We start from the raw sequence: 16,762 nt of genomic DNA, 5'->3' as shown, positions 1-16,762 counted from the left end.
CCTGCTGGTTGAGAGGTAAGGTGTGCCCCTGGGGGAAGGTAACGAAGGCGAAGGGTTGGAGCTAGGAGCACCTCACTTCGTCCTGCCTCTGAACCCAGCCACGCCAGAGCAGATGTCCACACGTCCGCTCCCAGAGCTGTCGGGAAGTAAATAGGTACCGGTTCTGAAAAATGTCACAGAAAAGCTGAAGCTGCCAACATACGCCTACGTATGATGTCTGGTATCTGCTCTCTGAGAATCATTGCTGACTTATCTTTTTAATGTACATCTTTCTGGGTTGTACCTTTTTTTTAAGACTTTGAGTTACAACCATCCTTCCACTCCTAGAGTTTGCACTTCAAGTGAGGAGTGCAGTTACGAGCTGACTCCAGCTCTCTTGAGGAGAATAATATGACCATCTAGGTTATGTTTCAAGTTTCCCCTCAGGTTTCTCACTTGCTGTAGTCTTGTCCCTTTGCAAGCAAGTTTGTTTTCCATTTGAGTATTAGCCCACAATGGCTCTCAGGATGGGAATCGCCTACCATCAACACTAACTTTCTAAGAAGTCAGCTCTACCGGTGTTGTCTGGGCTGCTGAGGGCACGCTGGAAGTGAAGTCTAAAGCAGGCAGAATGGTTGCTCTCCAGATGGAGCCATCTCTTTTCATTGACTACGGATATGATTTGACTAGTTTACATTACATACCAGGCTTTCACACTCTCAAAATTAGGTGCGGTGAATCTCATTTTCAGCAATTACAGGAGCTTGAGCTTTATGTTTTGAATTCTGAGGTGATGAGCTCTGTGAAAAGCAGCTCATCAACGAAATCAGGGGGCTTATGTCAACTTAAACAGCACTGGTGGGTATCCAGAGGAGGCAGATCCAAGCACTTGGTTTCTTCCGAGCCCCCTGCTCCTTTCAGAGGTGTTGACCAGCACCTTTTGTCTTTACTCCAGGGTTTAATCCAAGAACGCTCTGTGCTTCCCACTGTAACTATTTCAACAAATACCAACCACAGGAAGGGTAATAACAGCAGCATTTTCAGAAGGTTAGTAAAAATCTTCACCCGAATAGACTGTGAAGACACAGCAGTATAAACCAAAGCTCTTATTCAAATTTTAACCCTAAAGTCCACCTACACACACAAACAAACAATGTTACCCTCCTTTGGAAGGACCTTGAGAGCAAGTAAATTATCCCACTGCAGACTACAGTTAGACCTGTATTTTTTTTTTAACCTGGTATTGTGCAGCGAGGATGCTGACTAACTCAGTCGAAAGCTGATAGTCTGCTAGTACTTTCCCATAATTTCCCTTGAGGGATAAACAAATTCTCCCTAAATTGACTGAGAAAGCACAAGGGCTAGGAATTATGCAGCCAGATACATGCAATAAATTGTAAAAACAACGAAGAAACAATTGTGCACATGTGGGTGTGCAGTTCACACCCAGCTTGCATTAATTTGGCTTCTGAGACCTGAGTGATGAACTCTTGGCGTAACTTTGAATGAAAACATACTCCAAAAGAAACCTGTATATTCTCAAAACCTGAAACATTATATTACTAGTAAGGAAAGTTTATTGGTTGGGAAAAGATTTGTTTTCATGGGCTTCTGGGACTGACATTAAAACATGGTGGAACTAGAGAAAGGTTTTGAATACAGTGTCAAGGATGATGTTCAAAAAAAGAGACTAAATTGTTTAGGATTTGCCAGCTTGGAAAAGTGACAACGAGGGGGAAATGTAAGAGGTACAAAGAAATGAAAGTATCACAGAGAAAAAAGATGTAAGGAAAAAATATTCAGTATTTCTAAAAATACAGGAGAGGAGATCAAACAAAATGACAAGGCAGAGGGGTTAAAACACACAGGAGGAAGCGCTGCAGGTTTTTTTCCACACAGATTCTAGTCGAACAGTGGAACTCATTGGCAGAGGATGCTGAAGGCCAGAAGTATACACAAGTACAAAATGTGATAGGAAAAATGGATGAAAGAAATGTCCATCAACAGCAATGAAACAAAAGCCTGAGGGATCAGCAGCTGGCTCAGGAAGTTCTCCAGCCACAGACTGTTGGAAACTGGGCAGGAAAACTGGGGAAAACGTCCCTGTACATTTGCCTTATTCTTGTGCTTCTTCCCCAAACGTATGCTGTGGGTGAAAGTCAGAAGTTTGGTGGGGTTTTTTGACTTTTGTCCTGATCCAAAGTAGTAACTTTTATGTATTTATGTAGTCAGTGCGTCTCCCTGGACCTCTCCTTCATTACTATGGCTATAAATACTTTCTGAAGTTCCCCAGTGAAACCATACCTTCAAAGTGCATTTTGTCAAAGCTGGTGAATTTTCTAATATTTCCCAGGTCTATTCTTCTCAAGTTATCTATCGGGCCTTTGTCTCCACAAATTCACTAACTTTGTCATATTGATCTATATTTCTTGATACAAGCTTTCGGATATAATGAGACTTCCTCTTCACATGTGTTCTTTCTTAAACCTTATCAAAACAAAATGAATTTTTTTTTGTGAGAGAAATAGGAAAAATATATTTAGTGATATTCTTGCCAACATTAAACAATCCAACTGCAGTAATGAGTAAGCATGTTATGAATAACAAGTAAGGCAAAAGCAATGATTAAAAAAATAAACAGAAAACTCCTTTCAGCAATTTGAGGACCATATTTGATGCAATGCATTTTTTTAACTAGCCAGCAGAAGTGTGAGTATGAGTAAGATGCAAGAGCTAAAACCAAAACAATAAGCCAGTGTTCAGACTTACAGAAGAAGGAAGTATGAGCAACTTAAAAAGCAACTGAGAACTGGTAAATAGAAAAAATAATAAATGCAAATAAATCACAGCTGCAGAGGGAATTACAGAAAGTTAAATGTTTGATGATGTGAAATCTAAGTAGTTTAATTCTAAGTGTTAATTATTTCAAGTGCCTTTTGCAGCATGCTGAGTCTAGTGAAACAGTATGAATCACTGTCTAGGCTTAAATATGAACCATAATGGAGTTTATTTCAGTGATGGTGTCTGTTTTCCCATTTTTCTACTAAAGCAGTCTTCAGGCATTGTTTATTTAAGGGGTTTAAGGCCCTTCCCCTAGCTTCTGCATTGTCTTTTTATAGCACCACAGCTCTTCTTTCACAAATGTCTTCGTAGCTGATTTTAAATATGCAGAAGTGCTATTTTTCATTCCCCTAAAGGGAAGAGCTGTCTTGATACAAATATTGATATCACTGGTTTATTACAGCTGCCAATAGTTTGGTCTCAGAAGAGAGTCATGCTGCACATCAAGCTGCAGCAATGTTTTACAAGAAGCTCTGCTTCAGTTATTGGCTCCCACACATATGGGATTTGGGCATCCTGATGCTGTTCTTGGTAAACTCAAAAAGCAAGGACAGCACTGAAGTTGCCATAATATGTTTTTTTCTTTTTCTCATGCCTTGATTCATTAGGCAGTCACTGGTGATGTGCTGGCAGAATGGTTCAGATCCTTCGGGGAAAAAAGAGATTCTGGTGGTTTTTTTCATTCTTTCTTGATTCATTGGGTCCAATAGCATAGGCCACTTCTCGGTCCACGTTGTTTATGTACCAGAAAACCACAGGTGAAAGAATTCCTTGGGTGCACATACCCTAGACTTTGTCAGAGGTGAATTATGGAATTCAGTTTATATTACAATGAACAATTACACATGGAGAAGTCTTTTATTCCTTATATTAGCAGTCTTCAACAATTTTAGAAGAATTAAATCTCAGGCACAGTTTGCAAGAATCACTCCATCTCAATACAGCATTAGCTTTTGTGGATGCTATAGAGGGACTAATTGGCAAGTTTAGGCTACAGTTGCTTTTTAAGGCACTACTCATGTGAGAATATGCCTCCTAACTTTCAAACAGAAAGGAAACGTTAGGAACTTAACTTACAGAGTTGTTTACGTAAATCAAAGTAAGATGCTCGTATATATAATTAGAAGCTTAAATATTTACAAAAATATGGATTCTATATTTCAAAATTCTGTGGGTAAGAAATGAGCTATTATTTGGCCATGAAGTGTGACACACATTTATGCCAGTATGTAAATAATGATGGTAAAATACGATCTAGATATTATCTCAGAATCCACGAGGTGGCAGTGTCATAGTTTTCTTAGTATCGCACCCTGAAACATTAATTTTCCTTTAAAATATCTGCATGTCATTGCGATATTTATCACCTCAGTTTTGAAAAAATTGGGGAATTATTTGAGATATCTCCTTCGTTTCCAAAACCTGACAATGAAATATTATTTTCCTAAGAAAAGGCAGAAACTGTTGTGTAAAGATGAGGAGCTGGCTTCCTGTGAGGCATCTGTCGTGTTCCTGGGTGTTCAGTGCCGGGGTGCCTACGGAGGCTTGTGAAGGATGCTGAATTCAGATTTGATCATATCCTGCACAGAAATCAGAACGCCCCACCCTGAAATCAGCCAGTCCTCAAAACCTACTTTCATTTACAGTAGTAAAAGTAAAATAAAAAATTAATGGTAATTTCTCCCTATTTCAGTTTTATTTAGAAAGCCTTGAGTCTGTTATTTAGCAAAAATACTGAATGTTGGGCCTATGTTTGCTTATATCAGATCTCTTCAATAAAAAGCTCCTCCTTTAGAAAGTGGAATACAAAACACGTGCCTATGTTCATGAAAACATACCTGCATTGTATTTTTAAAAACACTAAGGATGCAGAACTACTAAGAATACCAAAAGGCAGAGACACCCTTGTCCTGCTCTAGTCTTCCCCAGGAAACACAACGCCCCTATAGCAACTGAAGGAAAAGGTCATGTGGAATTCGACGAGCGGTTTCGTTTGAATTCCCTGGCTGCCGCTGCCTTCGCACCGGCCGTGAGGCTGCCGGCGGGCTGTTCCGCTGCGTGCCGAGGGCCGCGGTGGTGGCCATCGCCCCGGCTGCTGGCTCTGCGCCGCGGCGGAGCCGGGTGGCCCGCGCAGAGTTGCCGTCACGTGGAGAAGATTGATGCGGTTGGATAGACCGCATCCTTCGGGACCTGGCGGATTCCCAGGAGGATGATTAATTAATGCAATCTTATTTAAACGCAGTATATCGGTTCCAGTCTTTTCTACGTCCGGCGTGAGGTTTCCTCCCTTATTCTCGCAAGCCCTTCAATAAACGTCAGGGATGTGGGGCCACGAACACACAAATGGCGCCGTTCTCAGCAGAGCCGACGCTGGGATTTCCTAGCCACCTCTCGGAGCAAAAGCTGCACAGTTGGCTAGATTGACCTGTCCCCTCCTTCCGAAACAACCGGTGAGGCTCCGTGGCAGCTACAGTCCTCTTCTCAGAAACTCACGTCTGAGATTGTACCTCTTCCTTCCCTCCCGACCGCTCCTCAGCGTGGTCTTCTCCTCTCCTTCTCCAGCTCTGCACATGGCTCTGCCTCTTCATCCCTTTGTCTGGTCTCTCTCCTGGGGCAATCTCACCCACACGTAACGTCTCGGCCGTGGTCCCAGCTCTCTTGCCGTTCCAGACCGCCCAGTGATGAAGGCACCCACCCCGAGGTGCCCTCCTGCAGGTGTCCGCGCGTGAGCCGGGTGCTCAGGCCACACTGCGTGGAGGTGTAGTTGACGCCGTCAGCCAGCTCAGGAAACACGCAGACATCTAAAATGAGTCTCAGCACCTGCAAGACACACCTCACCTCTCTGTCCGAGTCAGTCTTTCAGCTTCTCTGTGAACATCTCCCGTCTCCAGCAGCTCAGGTCGAACCCGCTTAAGGCACAGCTTTCAGCCTTCCTCGGACCTTCGTCACCTGTGTCCTGCTACAAGCCTGAGGCACGCCGCCACCTCAGACCTACGTCCAGATGCTGACACCTGGCCTGCCTCTAAATCACAGGTTCTGACCGAGCGAGGTCTCTGCAGCCTTCCAAACCCACCCGTAGGTGCTCAGAGTAGCGGCGCTCGGCTCTAAGACCGGGCGGGAGTATCAGGACAGGCAGAACCAGCTCTGAATCCCTGGAAAAGGCAGGGAGGATGCTTCCCATCCAGGAAAGAGGCATGTGAGGTTTACACTCAAGCTGGTGAAAAAACGTCAAGGTTTGATTAGGAAATCCCTTACTGGAAACTTTCAAATTTAAAAAATGGCAACCTGCTCCGTGCAACGTGAATGTTGATCAGACTATTGGAACTGCCAGGATATGAAGAGCAGAAGAGAAACAAGGCGGTCCATGAGCCAAAATCTCTGCCATCTCTTGGTGTCCATTTAAGAGGCATCTCCGAAACTGCTGTGGCAGAAGTAGATCGGTAGTCCAAGGGTATCTCATTAGCCGTGCCTTTACTAATTATCACAACTAGTGAAATTATCCCTGTATACTTTACTGCATCTTTAATCTTAAAAAAAGAGACAGAACTCTGCAGTGAGGTCTAATGTTACCTTCCATAATGAGAAAAAACATCAGCAGTCTTGAGACACGAAATTTAGGAGAAATTCAGGAGCTGTGTAAGTGTTGGGGTTTTATGTTTTTATCTGTAGCTTTTGTCTACTTTAACCCTCAAAACCAAAATGACCTGCTTCAAAATCTCTTGGACAGCACTGGAGATAACAAAACTTAGCAGAAGTATTTCCATTGAGTCTTGATCTAAATTAATTGGTTTTGAAAATTCCACCACTTGCATTTGCCTAGGTGCTTCCCTCACAGCACCCCAGGCAAAAAGCTGGGCTCTTCTTGTCTGACTCCCCGCCTGTAACCGAGACCCAGATAGGAAGCATTAGATGTCCTGCATCCTGAATGTAGCAGATGAAGAAAAATAAAGCGATCTGTATTGTAGATGCACTGAATTACTTTCTCAGATGTTTTTATCTGTGCTGCCGTTTACTATAAAAGGAGACCAGGCTGACAAGGTCCCTACCTCCGGCATCTCTAAAGGCACGTGAAGCGAGCTGGGTCTTGCCCAGATGGGGCGAGAGGCTGGGAGCAGAGGCGAACCCACCCCTAACGCAGAGGCCACCCCACAGCGGGGTGATGGGGCTGGAGACCTTCCTTTCCTTCCTAGAAAGGAGCAGCCTTTCCTTTTTATCTCCAGCCACACCTCCACCCCAGCCACCACCCTGACATGTTTGGGTTGAGATTAGGCCTCTTCCCTGATTAATGCCAATAGGATGTGTGCAATGAGACACATCGCAGCCTTCTAAGATAATGTTAACAGTTATTACATCATTATTGTCATTAAAGAGCACTAACACATACCAGCAAAATGTTTGCAATACATTTCAGCTCTGAGAAAAGCATTAAAAACTACTTTAAGATGTAAAAGATCTGCCTAGGCTTGCACATTCAGAGGAAATTGAAAACCCCCCATGAATGGCCAATCTTCCTGCATTGCCTTCAGTACAAGCTCTGAGTTTCGCAGAACCGATCCTTTATTTCTCAGGGGACTGAGAGGATGGGCTGAAGTGACCTGGATGCTTCAAAGTGGCCAGCTGACCTCACAAGCTGACTTGACCAGGGCGACCGAGGTGACTTCCCTCATCTGGTGGCCAGGATGCTCAAGGCAGATGATCCAAATAACTCTGATTTCTTCCCTGTTTCTCAAGAAATGGTTGCAGACAAAAATCCCTGGATTTCACAAACAAGCAGTCGTGTGAGCAGCTGGCTGAGCAAATAAGTTACGAATGTATAGATTAACAACACAACGTTGGCAAAATATTCAGAATTAGTTTCACAACTCAAGGTCCCAACTTCAAAGCTGTCTTTTTAATTTTATTTTCACATGCGGCTTACCTCCCTGACCTATGTGAGTAAAAAAAAATTATTTGGCATCAAAAAAAAAAAAAAAAAAAAGTTTCCTTTAGGTTTTTTAGACCTTCAGAAAGATAATTCTATATTAGACCTACTTTCCTCCCTCTGCTCCTCTAGAGGTTTCCTTCCTGTCTTACCTTAGACAAGACAGTGGTTTTCTCTGTTCCTCAGTCCCTTGTCAGTAAAATGAAGCTAATAGCACTTCTCAGCAGTGATTTTTGGGGAGGATTAAGACAGCAGAAGTTTGAGATGTTCTTCAGTATGTTAGCATGGGAGACAGCTATAAGGGGGAAGAGCGCATGTAAGAAAGAAGAAAGAAAGGGTAAAATCTTTCTTGTCTCTTCGTTGGGAGTCAAACTTTGGGAGCTAATGTGGGAGTCAATCAGAGCTGGATTTGTCCTGATGGTAATTGCAGCTGTTATAGGATCATTTAAATTGTCTGTCAAATGAAAATATTTCTGTATAATGAGCATGCTATTAAAAACACCCCTGCCAAAACGAGGGCAGACACAGTCACCATATCTATGAGGGACTGGCACAGAGGCACAGCTACCACCGAGCTGGGTGAAGAGCAGCACACGATGCCCAAGCCTTCCCTGGCCCTCTGCAGCTGGCTGGGCAGACAGATAGGCAGGGCGAGTACCGCAATTTAATTTGGAAAAAAGCATCACCTTCCAGTTCCTCACTTCTGATGTACTCATTATATGGCTAAATCTCCTGAGCTGGATGGGTTTTGTCCTACTGGTCCCCTCTTCCCTGCTGCCCAGTTCTTCGTGGGGTGCTTTTGTTCCTTCTTAGAGATAAAATTAAATCTATGAAAGTGACCGAAATCAGGAAGGTGTTCTTACAAAACCCACATTTTAACTTTGAATTTTGCCTTTGTTAAAAAACTCTCAGCAGATAGAGAAAAGAGAAACATAAAATGACAGTGCTGAAGTAATCACTTTTGGTTTGGCTCAGTATTACCTAGAAACTCCTTGTTTCATTTGATTTGAAAATGTTCCCAAAGTTAAACTTTAAACTCACCTGAGTCCTTGCTGGTATGTTAAACGTGCTTTCTCTCTGGGTGTTATGCAGCAGTGTTACTAGCTCCCAAAGGAATATAAATGGTAAAATTTTAATAATAATAATACAAGGACAGTCTGATCTTTACTTTTTTTTGTTGTTGTTGAAGAAACATATTGCTATCAGTATAGACGTATTGTTAAGGGCATAAATATTTCCTGGCTACACAGTATGGGTGTGCTCCTGCCTAATTTAAAATAATGGGATTTTAACGTTGACTTCATTCTCCATAGTATTACACTCATAATCAGCACATGTGTCTAATTAAATTATGAAAGTTATTGAAAGGAATAATCTCCTATCAAGATTCTTATGAGTTGGGCTGTATCTTAAATCAGCCTTATGAAATACAGCTTTTGGCAAATACCATATACTTACATCATTACAGAATCAACAATGTTATTCTAAAGTTAACTTAAAATGCAGATTCTTTAATGATAATGAACCAAATCCAGGTCTGACTTACAATAAACTGGCTTGGTCACAGAATACATTTCTTTATTTTTTAAAATGTATCAGAATAGGTATTGTACATAAAATGCAACACATTCTAAACCACATCTGGGAAATAGCTCATATTTAATGAGACTAAGTAAAAAGCCACGATGAGTTTTTAGAACTGTGTTCTTCTTCTTCATGGCCATGTAGAAGACAAATTCGATACACTCATATGTGCCTAATGGAACAGGTTTTCCAAACCAACAAACAATTCTGTGTATAAGCCCCTAGAGGTGGTGAAAAGATGATGATGAAACCTAGGCACAGTTCTCCAAAACTAAGCGTGCCAGGCAAATTCCCGCTATAAGCTACATCAGTCTGAGGTTTTGCCAAAGACCTCCACTTTGGTAGTTACCGAGAGCTAAAATGCAAGCTCCCAAGCCTGCAAACATTGGTGTATGCAATTGATTTCGTTACCAAACACGTTCTGTAATGCCTTTCCTTTCTTTCCACTTAATGCCTGGTCAACAGTATGCCAAGGAAATACAGGTCGATACAGGATCTATTTTTTCAAGTACTCCCTGGCATTTTATGAAGTTTTACAATGACAATTTCTGGTTTTAAAGTGCTTTCCTCTCTCTCACATGTTGAAAAAATTATTGACAAAAAATCTTCGAGTTAATCTGATAACAGGCAAAGTGCTATAAATGCAAGAATTAAGTAAGAAGAAAATAAAGGGATTTTTTTTTTTTTTTCCTGAAATGTCTCAGTTTCACTCCTCTGAGATAGCGCTTACAGCAGCATTACCTTAGGCAGTAGCATTCTGAGATGCTTTCAGACAAAGGAGAAATCTGAAGGTGACGGTTCTCTTTCAACCTCACCAACAGCAATACTTGTGCAAACGGCACGCTGCGGCGCTGCCTCCTGACCTGCAATGTTGAGCACAACCACAGAAACCAGGCTGCAAACGCCCGTGGCACTCCGCATCACCAAACTTAGGTATGTGCTTAACTTTAGGCATCTGATTATCTCTAGTGAAGCTTATGTCCTTCAAAAGCAGGCTGAACCAGGACTGTGTTTGTTCACGCGTGCTCACACGTATGTTAGTACAGTCACACCCTTCCCCTGCTCACCAGGTGCACGCATAGCTGGAGGCAGGATTTGTCCCCGTGCTTTTAAATAGGCAGATTTTCTGTTTCCAACGATCTGGCTGGTATGACCTTTGTAAACACAAACAGCAAACTGAAGGAAAAAAAAAAGGCTGCACCTGAGTCACAGGGACCAGACTGAAAAGAGACTTCTGGAAACTTTCTAGCGGTTGGTCCAAAATTAATCCTGGAAATATCATAAGCAGAGTGATTTTGCTACAAGACAAATGCAGCGGGTTTGCAGTCAAAATAAGGTGTGTGTGTATGTATATTTAAAATGTACTGAAAAGAATGTCAAGAAACAGGTACACTTATCAGACCGTTTTAAGACAACTAAATGTGCAATACCAGTGAACATATGAATATAATACGCGGCAAATTCCTCACTTTGTAAATATCTGACTTTTGAATACCCTCAGGTTCGTTTCCGGTTATACAAACAAATCTACTGTGCCAAAGTGGCACGTATATGATATTAGGTTTGGGTTTTGCCACTGAGCTTTGCCTGAAGCAGTTCCCGACGAGCTGTGCTAGAGAAGTTCTCTACAGCGTGTGCTGGAAAGCCTTTGCTTCTGTTGTGTGAGCTCAGGGAATGCACCGAGGGCTACTGCGCTTGTATGTATCCACTTCAGGGATGTGAGCACAGAATCACAAAGACCATTCAGCTTTCCACCCCTGAAATGATTTCACGGTTTTGTACGTTCAGAGATACTCATTCAGGGATCTAACATATTTCAACGCCGCTAGGAAGGGAGGCAAGGGCTACGGAGGGGAGCAGCGCTGCAATCCACACCATCTCCTCCCGGTTCCCCTGCTGCTTTCCGGAGGGTGAGGTGCCTCCTCAGTTTAAACTAACGTAAATCTTGGCTGCTGCGAGCCCACCCTCCTCCTCGGTCTCTGATCTCGTCCTTTTGCAGGCACTAGCACTCATGTTACTGCACAGCAGATGGATTCGAAGAGCTGATCTGTCTGTAAACTAATCTTTGTTCTTTGGAGTGAGTAATTTTTGCTGGATTCCCATACCATGCCAGGTACCAGCTTCCCACGTGGTCACTGAGGCTCTGGGGCTGGCACAACAGGGACACAGGCCCATGGCAATCCAGACTTCAGATGCACTAACCCCATCCGTATTTTCCTCCATTCTCAAGTAATCCAGTTAGTTGCTTGCCTGCACCCTTCGGATTTTGGAATCACGCAGTTGTCACGTTCATTTACAGCCAGAAAGACAAATAAGGAGAAAAACCCCATCAAGTTAAACAAAGGATTTCCCTTTGCTCAGTGAATAAATAGAGAAAAGAAATCACCTGTGATCCACGGTGCAATGAGTGGAAACACCTTTGGTTACAATCTGTGTTTCCATACAAATGGAGAACTGCGCAGGGTAGCTCAGTGGTCAGAGGTTAGGATTTCTAACTGTGGACTTCTATTTCTGGCTTTGCAAAGGACTTTTGCAACCTTCAGCCACAGGCTGAAATTTCTGCTGGTGCCGTTGTTGACCCTCTTACAGACAAATAAGAAAGTACTTATTTCGCTTGCAGAATCTATGGGCTTAGTTAATAAATGCCTAAATGCCTAATAAATAGCCATAAAGCGCAGCGATGATCAAATCTTTGGAGCCTACAGTTCTAAGTAGCAATTGTGGTATTTAGCCTGGTTTCCAGAGAGGCAGAACAACCGTCACGGGCACGCATTCTCCAGAGCCCAATCCCCCAGTCAACACCGCCTGTCCCTGCCCGCTATGTGCTTTTTGAGCCCAAGAAAGGCAGTGAAAGACAGCTTATGTCAGAGTCACTTGAAGGGACAAAGTAGTCACAGGGAAATGTGCCTCAGGCACAGTCCCTTCCCTGAGCTGCCCCCGGCATTTGCAGCCAGGCTGCTTTCCAGTAAACAAGGGTCTACGGGAATTACAGTTACACATTAGCCCAGCAGGCTGTTGCGCCGATGTTTTACCTTTGGATCACTGGTCTGTAAGGCAGTTGGGGTGGGCGTAGTCATCTAAGGCTCTTTTTTTGTGTATCACCCTCCAGGGAGACTCAGACCGAGCTACTGTCAGTCCACGTTGCAGGGTACTGCAGCGGGAGGGTACCTGACACCCACCACTACTAAGCTCAGGTCTAGAGATCTTTGTCTCGTGTGTTCTTAAGCATTAAATTAATTCCTTTCCACCGTCTTGCTCCTTGTGAAGTCATTTACTCATGAGTAAGCCCCACTAAGTCAGATGTCTCTGGAGTGTCACAATGACATTTGCATTTTATATCTGCTCCCAAAGGTGTGAATGACTGCAGCGGAGGACAAAAAAGCAAATCCACTGATGGTACCGTATAGCTGTGTGCCATATAGTGTCGTGTGGTCTTGCAGAAATGCGTAGTAGACCCATGTTTGATGCTGCAGGTCTAAAAATGGTGGTTAGAGCCAGCTTACAGAGATATTTAAATATCTTCTCCTTATTGAAATTAAGTAGAAGTTGGGTACCTAGGTGAACCTGGTCTTTAGACTCCATTTTGCTACCTGTAGTTAGGATAAGTCGTTTCTTAGGCTCTGAACACAAGTCACAATCAAACCCGTTGGACTGAACTGGGCCCCTGAGTGTATTGGGGATGCACTACTACCAAGGCACAGAAATATAAATCATCCCGTGTTTTCTTTCTTCATCTGTAGGTTTGAAAGTTTAACTTACACATAGCCTTGCAATTCATTTTTCTAACTGTATGTTTGTATCCTTGGACAAGTGATAGTGTTTGCTCATCAGGTCTCTATCTCGAAACACGTCAGGGCTGGGAAGCACATGCCAATACTCACCCCGGTGTGTTCCAGTTCTCTCCGAATAGATCACCCTGACAGACTTCCCTTTACACTTTTGAATTGTTTTTTCCAGTGCCGTCAGCTTTCTAAAATGTGCCACGCCGTCTTATGCCAGACGCCTTAACAGAGTGCTGAGCCCCAGCTCCTTTTGAAGGGGAGAGAGAAGCGAGGAAAAGTTACAAGAAAAACAGGATGATAAATAAGAAGGTCGTGGTTTTTCACCCGTTCCTGCACCTTAAAGGTGCTTCAAGCCTCTGAGAAGCTGCTCATGGTGCACACACATCATGGCAAGCACAGCGAAGGGAGTATCTGAGGATTATCAAAGCCCCACTGCAGCGTAGTTGTCTCATACAGCTAACCTAAAATAACATGGCATCAGCATGGTCCAAATGGAAAGGAAACATCTGTTTCTCCTTTTTACGTTAGTGACAATCCTTTTGTTAGCTTTAGAATAGCACAGGCTGTCCCACTGATAACAGCTCGGGCGCTGGCTGTTCAGCCCGGTCAGGTGCACGGGGAGCGGACTGAGAACAGATAACCTGCGGGGCTGTCCTTGAGAGGATGAACACCAGCCTGAAATCTTTATCACTTTCTTTCAAAACTAATAGGGAAGATTCTTCCAAATCTGGTGTAACTGTATGGATACGCACTGATTAACTGATCACTAACTGAAACCCAGCGAGCAGGACATCTAGCCGTAACCACGCTTTTCCCTCTGGGGGCTGGCACTGTGTGTGCTGCTTCTCGGTCTTCCTTTTCTAACTCCTGCCGAGTATTAATTGAAGTAAAGGTCGTTGAAGTAAATGGACAGATTTCCAGGGACTTCAAAGAAGTGAGATGGGATCAGTCAGAACATCTGTATTGCCGGTCACTTTTCAGCAATTTTCTCTTTCAAGGAGCGGGAGAAGGGACTGGTTCTGTTCTCACTGGCTGTAATTTTTAGTGCATTGCTAACATACGTGAAATGAGGTGGCAATACGTATAACCTCACCTGTAGCCTTCCTACATCTTTCTTATTGAAACGGGCTGCCTTTCTCGCTACCTGTTGTCGAATTTCGCAAGTAGTTAAACACATAAAAGGTTACACGCTGCCTCGATCACACGTTTGTTTTTGCAGAGAGAATTGGCTTACAGCTAGGTTGGATGTCTTCATCGCTAGTGCCAAAAAGCCCGTAGGAAAGAGGAGACAGATAAACAAATTGTGAAAGCGCTGCTGATGCAGATTAGCGGGAGGCCGGCTAACTGCTTTTTAAAAGCATTTTGCTCTGATGTACAGCTTTGTCTAGATACGCATCCCGGTGACACCCCAGGCCTAAACCAAATGCATACAATACTTTATTTAATTTTCCTTCCAAAATGTCTTGATGCAAGGTCTGACATTTTTCCCATGGTTAATCATGAAACTGGGCAGTGTTTCTTACAGTTCCTCGTACTTTACTCATGCAAAACATTCATCGGTTTAAACAGCATGATTAAGGGGAGCAGAGTTGGGGCCAAAAAAGGAAGCATGCAAAGGGAAAATAGATGTCTCCAATAACTTGTATTGGAATACGGAGCCTTTCGCTTAAAATCTGGTTTAGATCAGTAGCTGCTGAAACTCATTACCACAAAAAAGATGGGTCCTCCGGCGCAGGCCCCGGTGCCGAGACTCGCAGTCCCCCAGCAGCCCCGCTAGCGCACACGGCGTGGCTCCGTGCCTCGGTTTCCCCGCGCCTCCGCGAGACGAAACCGCCGTCCGCCTTGCAGACCTCGCGAGGGAGAGCCCCCGGCCCGTGCCCTCCAGTACCCCGGCCGAAGCACCCATCCGACGGCCTAGACGAAGCCGGGTCGTTTGCTCCCGATTACAGGTGGACGGATACTCGGAGCGCGGCCCGCACCGGCACCGCGACGGGGGCAAAGGCGGGCCCGGACGCCTCGGCTCCCGCCCGGCCCGCGGGGTCCGGGGACAAGCTCCGGGGGTGCCCAAGCCCCGTCCTCCCAGGGCAGAGCTTTCGCACCGCTCCGGCCCGGACAGCCGGCGGTGCCCGCACCCGCTCGGCCTGAAACAGCGCCGGGTGCGGGATGAGGGCCACCGAGGGTCGTCCCTTCGTGGGTGCTGCTGCCCGTCCGGGGAGCGACGGCCGTTCCTCCTGCCCCCCCCCCCGCCCCCCCAGGCCGGGGGAGCCTGGCCGGGAGAGGGGGAGGCAGGCTTCTTCCCCCTCCCCTAGCCGCGCACCCGGGCTCCTGCGAAGTGGTGAGTCACCGGCAGGTCAGGACCGCGCCGGAGGGGCGGAGGGAGCCGAGGGGACCGGCTGATTTACCGCTGGGAGCCGCCACCAGCGCGGCGGAGGCGCCGGAGGGAAGGGCGCGCAGAGCCGCCCCGCAGCCCAGGTGCCGGGCGGGAGGGAGGGAGGGAGGAGAAGGGAGGAGAGAAGCCCCCGCCCGCCGGGGCCCGCCGCCCCCAGGTAAGGACGGGCAGCGGGGCGGGGGGGGGGGAGGCCGGGGGGACTGCGGCCGGCGGGGCGGGAGGGAGCGGGCAGCGGGTCGCGGAGGTGCGGCGGGCTGCGCCCCCGCTCCGCCCCGCTCCGCCCCGCCCGGGCCGGGGCCGGGCTGCGCCGGGTGGCTGGGCGAGCACGGCGGAGCTATAGCCCGCCGGGGTGCAGCGCTCGCCCCTCCGGCGGCGGTGCCGGCGCGCAACCCCGCTCCGCTCCCGGTAAGGACCGGCAACGGCGGGGAGGAGAGGAGGGGGGCGAGCCGGGACGGGGGACGCGGGGAGCGGGACGAGCCGAGCCGGCAGCGGGGGAAGGACGGGGAGCGGCCCGGGTGCTGAGCTGTGCCGCGCCGCGCCGCGCCCCGCCCCGCCCGGGAACTTGGCGGGGCCGCCGCTGCCCGCCCGCCTTCCCTCCCCGGGGCAGGCAGCCTCCGCGCCGGGCGGGCGCCGCGGGGGCAGGTGAGCCACCGGCACCCGGCCGGGCTCCGGCGGCCGGCCGCGGAGTCGCTGCCGCGGGCAGGGGCAGGGGCCGGGCGGGCAGCGCTGCCCGGGGAGCTCCGCGCTCCCCGCCGGCCGCCCCTCGCCGCTCCGCGGGCGCGGTAGGAGCGCGCAGCGGGGCTGGGGGCGGCGGCGGCCCCCGCGGTTGCCGGCGGCGGGGCCGTCCGCCGGAGCGACGGGGAAGTTGCAGCCGGGAAAGAAGCGGTGGGTCGGAGGTGGGGGCTGGCGGGGGCCGGGCCGGCCGCCTTCCGTCAGGCTGGAGCTCTCGGGGCGAGCCGGGAGGGCTCCCCGAGTTGGGGATTTGGACTTTGGGGTCGTGTCGGCGTTCACCGGCTGCCTTGAGCTCGTAGTGCGGTTTGGGCTTTTCTCTCCCCGTTTTTGAAAAGCAGGATTTGCTTCAAACGGTAAATAATTCGCGCCGCGTAATGGCATTCCGTCGCCGTTTCCATGTCGGCGTTGAATTAGGCGGTCTTTGGCTTTATACGTGCTAAATGCGCTCCTTAGAAATTGGAAGTTTCGCGCATACGTCTTAAAATAGGGATTAATAATCAAGAAACAGCGATGTTCAACAAACCGTGCGTTTGT

General features: G+C 47.0%; 1 long non-coding RNA gene across 1 annotated transcript; it reads right to left on the bottom strand.

Moving 5' to 3' along the window:
• Positions 1-2,401: 2,401 nt before the first annotated feature.
• LOC126044572 (uncharacterized) lies at positions 2,402-8,839 on the bottom strand. The gene is made up of 3 exons (XR_007507718.1): positions 8,783-8,839; positions 7,894-8,036; positions 2,402-2,466 (listed from the first exon to the last, which is right to left on the bottom strand). It is a non-coding gene; the product is annotated as an uncharacterized LOC126044572 (long non-coding RNA).
• Between the last annotated feature and the right edge of the window lie 7,923 nt (positions 8,840-16,762).

Source organism: Accipiter gentilis, chromosome 11 (assembly GCF_929443795.1).
Source record: "Accipiter gentilis chromosome 11, bAccGen1.1, whole genome shotgun sequence".
Classification (NCBI taxonomy): domain Eukaryota; kingdom Metazoa; phylum Chordata; class Aves; order Accipitriformes; family Accipitridae; genus Astur; species Astur gentilis.
This window is presented reverse-complemented; position numbering and strand designations above follow the sequence as displayed.